The sequence below is a fragment of the Melozone crissalis genome, unplaced genomic scaffold (assembly GCF_028551555.1).
Source record: "Melozone crissalis strain CALT ecotype California unplaced genomic scaffold, PUWL_Pcris_2 ptg000027l_1, whole genome shotgun sequence".
Lineage (NCBI taxonomy): Eukaryota > Metazoa > Chordata > Aves > Passeriformes > Passerellidae > Melozone > Melozone crissalis.
Window position 1 is genome coordinate 57,147,689 of NW_026535805.1, and position 7,487 is coordinate 57,155,175.

Below are 7,487 nucleotides of genomic sequence, written 5' to 3' on the forward strand. Positions count from 1 at the left end.
TCTCTGTCCAAAAGGGAGGTTATAATATCATGTAACCTCATGTGACCATTGCTGACTGATTAATGATGGCCACTCTTATACACTGGAGACATTGAAAGCGTTGGTGGTAGCTCTCCTCCTTGATCTCTGCCCTTGTTCCTCCCCACCACCAGAGAGGATGGAAATAATGCCCTTGCACTCCCATTGTGATATTTTGAACTGAAAATACTTGGTCTGGCCTCACAGGCCTTTCTGGATACATTCTTCCTTAGCTTGACTTCACTTACTACACCCTTCAGGATGTTATAACATTTCATCTTCCACATTTTTATTTATTATGTGACAGTGCTGGCTTTGCTCCTTTGGCTGCACAGGATACACATTTTGTGTCCCAGGAGTCACCAGGGATCGTGTGAATGTCCCAGTAACAGGGAATGCAAATAGTACAAGATTTAAGTACAAAAATGAGGATTAAACTCTTAAGACCTCGCTTTACACTCACAGTCATCCAGCTAACATACCAATGCTCCTGGCTGGAGTCTAGTAGTAAAAAATTCTGGTATTTTGTTCAACAGGAAAGATTCAGAATAATATTGTCTTTTTGGTTATACATTTGTAATTGAACAGTACATATTTCTGTGGTCTAAGTAGTCATGTTTCACGTAATCTGTAATAATTAGCAAAGCCTTTTTGACCTATAGCTCTCTTAGCTGCAAAGCAGAGTGTGAGAATTGCTCCTTGAGGAAAATTCACCCTTAATGTAATTCCATTAACTTCATGCCCTTGAGATTTATACTGATATCTACCACTAACATCAAAGGTCTTGGATAGTTAAAGTGTAGAATAAAAATTACCCTTTTCCATCCCTTAAAATTTCACACAGGCCAGAAGGAAAATCCCCTGTGGTTTTTATTGTCCCTTCCCATAAGGATAAACAACTTCTCTGAGAGCTCTTGTCTTTACCCATTGTGACAGCTAAATGGACACTGCTAGGTTGAAAGTAATGCTCCCAATTCTAATTCTTATTTGCACTAGTATAAATCACTAGTAGCTCCACTGCAAGAAAAAGACTTACAATGAAAAAAAAATCACTATAGGTGGGAAGAAAAACAGACTCTTATATTTATAGCAAAGGAATGAGCTCTATCTGTATGTTATCTACAACCTGTCAGTTTCACAGAAATCTATTTATTCTTAAAACCTACTTATCAGTCTTTATGGTGTTTAACTCAACATTTCCATAAACTTACAAAGTTTACATATTTCAATTGTATTTTGTTTCCACCACATAGCTAAAAAAATACTTTTCACTAGTTCCATAGTATAATAAATAACATTCTTCAAACCAGTCATATCAGGGATGTTTTCTACTATGAAATTAAGGATATTACTACTTTAAACAGTGGAAGACCACTACATGTTCCTGTCCCAAATAACAGATTGCTGTCAAGACCTGAGGAGATTATATGAAAGTTTGGGTAAAACATGTGCATCATTTCAGTAGCATTTCTGTGCCATCAACTATATGAGATTAAGTTGAAATTTTATTCTGTTGGGAAGATACCTTTACTTTAAAAAATTGAAAGCTTCACTGCCTTTTGTTAAATTAGAAATATAAAAAAACCCCATGGAAAATAAAATCCACGTAAAAAAAAATGGTTTTGTCATAATGAAGATATTGAAATTTGAGGTTTGAAATTTGCATGATCAAATAATTCTTGGAAGATCACCCTTTAAGCCTCAGACAAGGTTTCCACACTGCCCAACCCCACCAGCACCAGGGAGGGTCAGGACCTGTGGAGTTTGGGGCAGCCCTATCAACATGAGCCTTAGAAGAATAAACAGTTTCTGGTCCAACCACAACCTGTGCGGGTTGGCAGGAGCATGGTAGACTTCCAGCAGGACCCTGTTTGTATTTCATCAAAACTTCATCAGACTGACACATTCCTATGAAATACTTCTGTTTCCCCACACTGGCATTTTCCAACAAAAGAAGTGTTTGATCGCTGGCTCCCAACCAACTCTGTTCTGAAGGATGTGTGCAAGCTGGCCCATAAACAGTAACAGGTTATTTCCAGCAGTTTACACCTGACTGACACATACTCAGCTCTCTTTCACTATCCAAACTATTCCTCCAGGCCCTTTTGTTTACAGACATAGCCTTTGGGAAAGAGCATAATTTAGTCTCATGAAGAAAATATATCAGTGGTCCCTGATCAATGTAATATACTTTAGAGACTAAACCAGATTAAAGTGAGCCTATTAATACCACAAATTACCAATCAATATTTGAACTGTTTATCTATATATACGCTAAAAGTGCATTAGCAAAATAGCAACATATATACAAAGCCGCCCATTGTACCCACGCTGGCCCATTTTTCTTCAGTCTACAGCTGTGCACCTAGCCCCACTGGTTGTAAAATGCCAAAACACTGCTCCTGACAGATCACACCTGCTTCAAATAACACATCTCACCCCACACTAATCTACAGCTATAGGCTGGTTTTAATGATTTTAAAATGCTGGTATTAACTCTTAATGCTCAACTAGTTTTTATGGAAGCAGCAGAGTACATTTTGTCCAGTTTTAATACAATCCCAATAAAACAGCTGGGAAATTGCAGTGCCAGAGAAAAGACATTCAAATCCACCATTTCCCCTATTGTAATAATAATCAGCTTGACAAAGTCAGATAGTAAAGCAGATTGTAGCACTTTGGGACTTTTTATACATATATTTAATTATATTGTTAAGTTCCCCATTTGAAAGCAATTAAAAAAATACTTTCAGTTCAAGATTATAAAACTACCCACTTCTGATTTCAGACTGACATTTTTATTGGTAATCTGAGTTATAACATGCTCAGGTTCATTCCTTCTTGATTGGCTGCTGAGCTTTCTGCCAGGATTTTATAGCTTTATGGGAAAGTACAGTATTTAAAACTCCTTTAAATTCATGGGCTACTCCTGCTTCTGAAAAAGCTTCTCTTGACTTCTCAGAAATGCATAACAAGAGTCCATGTTTACTTAAAAACATCTGCTTCATCCTTTTTGCTTTAATATAAAAAGTGAGCTGATGTTTTCCACGTTTTCCATTGACTGTCCCTGGAGGTGTTTAAGAAAGACTGGATGCAGCAATCAGTGGCATGGTCTAGTTGACATGGGGGTGTTCAGTCAAAGGCTGGACTCAATACATTCAGAGGTCTTTTGCCACCTAATTGATTCTATGACTCTGTAATTGTACCCTCTTGTCAAGCTATGAGATGGTTTCTTTGGGGCTAAACCTGGCTCTCCTTCTCTCTCACCACAGCCAGTGGGGTTGTGGGGTGAGCTGGGGTGAAAAATGGGCACCCAGAGGAAGGGCTGAAATACCATGGCAGTGTGCACCAGTCCCTAGGGACTTTCACTGAGGTCATAGCTACAACTTGATGTGAGCAAAGGGTGGGCAGAGATCTCAGTGCCTGGGCCTCTTGTTGGTTTCCCAGATGGGAATAAAAGCGGCATAAAGACCACTAGAAGAAACACAGACACCAGAAATGTTCTTTGTGCAATTTTACAGGGAAACACGGATCATATAATGTTAGCAAGTGCAAAAAGCTGCTCTTTGAAACAAAGACCAGGACAAAAAAGCACATTGAAATAGTCTAACTTTTGTTGTATGGTTCTGCATCATTTCAGTTCTCCTAAAATTCTGTTCTGAGCTGATTCCAAATTACAATTGTGTCTTTCGCTGTTCATTCTTCTTTTCTTTATTCTTTATTTTCTTTATTCTTTTGCGCACCAACCAGTTGCTCACCTAGGAGGCAGGGGTAAGTGTGAGTGGAGAGGAAAGAGGATGCAGGGCTGCTGGCCCACATCACTGGGACTGCAGACCATGCCTGGGAGCTCTGATGGTGATGGAGCAGCTCCATGGGGCGTCACCAGCATTGAACCAAGGACACCAGTGTGCCATCTCCTGAGAGAGTGGTGCTCCCTCAGCATCTGCAACAGAAATTGGTAAAGCCTTGGTCCAAGGCAGCACAGCTATTCCCAGTCTGTAGCAGAGGATGCTCAGATAATGTTATAGTCAGGATATTCTGAGGAGAATGAATTGGGTACAGTCTGCACTGAGGCCATCCCAGTGTCAGGCACTTGGCACTGCTTCTGGTAAACACATAATACTCAGTGGCTACTGATGATAGATGTCACTGCACTGTGGTGAACAGACCAAGTGAGTTTTGCAGAAGCTAAACCTCTGTCAACAAATGAGAATCATCACACCAGACTTTTGAATTATGCTTTTGATGCCAGTTAGCCAGAGGCTGCTACCTTGTACTTATCCACACCGGCAAGCTGAACCTCAGCAACAATTTTTATGCCACATAAATGCAAGTTTGTTTATCCAGACCTTTTTAAGAAGGCAAAAATTCACAGCTAAATCTCCCCCAAACTTAACACTGTACTTACTAAAGGAACATGGGGTGTATGAAAACATAACAGTAAGAAGCTGTTTATACCCTATAATATTACAACTCAGCTTTTGTCATAAATCTCTCTCCTTGATTGCACATACCTCCAGCATGAACTCATGCTCCTTTTGATTTTCCTCTTTATTACCCTTAGCCAGCAGAGTGATGTGTGAGTTCCTGTCATGGTGCTGACTCTATTACAAAGTGCAAAGGTAATTTACATTACGGGGCTGGCAGGGCAACCAATAGCACCGTGCCTGGGAGGTGTGCAGCTCCAACAAGCCTCTCTCTTTTATGGGTAATGGGGAGCAATATTATTTTAAAAAACAAACTATAAATTTCTCTGCATAGTCAGAGGCAAGACCTTGGGGTGGGAAAGCAGATTTACACTTAGCCCACTAGTAGCTTCGTGAGGAGTCAGCATCTTCATTTGAGTGAAAAGCCCCAAGAGCAGAGCCTGAGCCACCCTCTCACTATTCCTTTGGCTCATCGTGGGGGAATCAGAGGAGTGGGAAAACCAGAAAATTCATGTTTCTTTGTTCAAGAGGTTCACTGTAAACCAAGACTCCCTGGAGTCAGTGCTACAGTTTTCACACAGCTCCGTAGCCTGTACTACATGGAAATTTTAATTCGGTTTGGATATAAACAAACCTTCACTCTGTGAGTTCAGGCAGGGGCAAAAGCTCACCCAGGAGCACAGCCTGAGTGAATGGGGTCAATCTTCAGAGGGCCAGGAGGAAGAAAATCCTTTCCAGGTGGCACTCAGTAGATATACACAGTATCAGTGGAAGCAACTAATTTCAGAGGCCAGTCACCCTACACTCTCTTTATAGCCATTAAGGAGAGAAAGGCACCTCAAAAAGCTGTTTAGAAAACCCTATTTAGGCTCTTACTGTGATCAGTGCTTTGAGGAAAGCTTGCTTTTGCCTGTGGTATACAAACCTTACTCCCTCCTGAGATAGGAGTCCACACTTCCTATCTGCATCCATCTGCTGCTCTTCAGCTGTGCCACTGCAAGCCTGGAAAATCCAAACCTCCCTGTGGCTGAGGACACAGGTACAGCATCAGCCTCATCTCAGGCTCTCAGACAAATAGGGATGGTAAAGTGCACTCCAGTGTCTTGTCAGTTTTGATTCAAAATACTGCAGGATACACCCCAATGCCCCCAATTTACTAAGAACTAGAAAAATTTCATTTTATGGTGAAAGGTGACTTAAAAAAAAAAAAAAAACCTGTCCCAGGCCTTCTTCTGACAAAACCAACATTCTGACCCCAAACTGTGCACTCAGAGAAATACGTTATTGCTCTGTTCATACAGATCAAAGGGAAGGGAGGAAACTTCCCCACCTTCATATATGTCCCTTGGATTTACATGTGATAGTTCTACTTTACTTTTTAAGAAGTTCAGCAATATGAAAGGCTACAGTGATACATGAGAGCCCTCAAGTCACTTCTGCACCACATAGGGAAAAAGGATTTTCCTGCACCTTCTTCAGGTTACTCATGGGAGACACTGTTTTCATGCTCCAGTGGGCATGTTTAAATATTGTAAAACATTCATTAGAACAGCTTTTCCTCCAGTGTTTGACAACGTTTTGATATTAGAAATATATTTTGAAAATGTAGTGAAGTTTGATAGATACAAAATTTGGGTCCATTTGATAAAAGCTATTCAAAGCAATCAGCTCCTATTTCAATTGTATGTGATTTGCTTGACAAGGTAATTTTGTGAAATGGACTTCAGCACCCATCAAACTCAAATTCCAGTGTTTGTTGAACTTGAGAGGAAATAGTGTATTGAACTGCAATGATGGGTGTGTATCTTTACTCATGGATGTGCTGCACTGCTTCACCTGCATTTCCTAGTAATTTGCATGCAAGACAATTCAATATAGTTTCCTCTACTGGCTTTCAGCGCACAGCTTAATTCAAGTACTTTCATAAAAGGGTTTATTTTAAGCCAGGGATATTAGGACTGGGAATCTTTCCATAAAAGTATAATTTTCTACCCCTCTCTTAGCAGAAATGGAAAATAATTATGCTCTTCATAATTTTAAGAGAGCCTCAGCATTAATACAGTAGAGACCAGTGTAGCCTCTCTATAAATACTCTCACACCAAACATTTCTACAGGACTTGTTTTTGCAGCAGTAGCTTAACTCCAAAGCCATATAAATCTACCTTGTTTGTAAAACTACTGTAGGGCAATGCAACACAGGCCAAATCTTTGTTCCACTGACAGCCATAAGACTGATAGCAGCAGAAGAAAGCAACACTCCCATATGTTTATTATATCATATTTTATGTGGCTCTCATGCTCCACTAGCTTTGCACCAAGCTGAAGTCTGACCTTCATCTTAGTACGAATGTGCAGGGCAGAGTGACTGCATGCAGGCTGCTTTATTCTCCAGCCTTGCCTGGGTGTTGCATTATCTCCCTCTGGGGCATGTTCTACATCTGCTTTAAGGATGTGTTTACACTGCAGTGAGTGTAGTGTGAGCAGACATTCCTTAGTAAGCATTTAAGGAGTATCTGAGGACTGTTTGCAGCACAGCTGTGATTGCACAGACTTCAGCACGGACTGGGGTCCCCCATATTTGCTCAGTTTTAGGGCTAGTCTGCCTGAGCCCAAAGCTGCTGGTCAGGACAATCTCTCCAAAGTCCAGGGAACTTGGACTTAGTAGGTCCACTCAAGCTTTTGTTCTCTCATCCTGTGCACAGAACAAGGTGGTGAGATTGCAGAAGACAGCAACAGCCCATAATGTCATCCAGCAACCCACTGTCAGCAGACACCACATACTAAATATATTTATTAAGAATTGAATTCTAGACAGCCAGAAGAAAAATGCATAAGCACTCCCTCATCCCTAGGCTGCCTGGACTAAGAGAACAGTCTGTTTACTTTTCACATTGGGACCAGCCTGAGCTCTTAAGATTAGTATTTGGGAGGGTTGTAATGTTAAAGAAGCACAAGGTCATGCTTTAAAATTGAGTACTTCACTGTGAATATCTACTGATCAACTTATGGTTGCTTTGACTGTTGTTCATGTCATTTATATT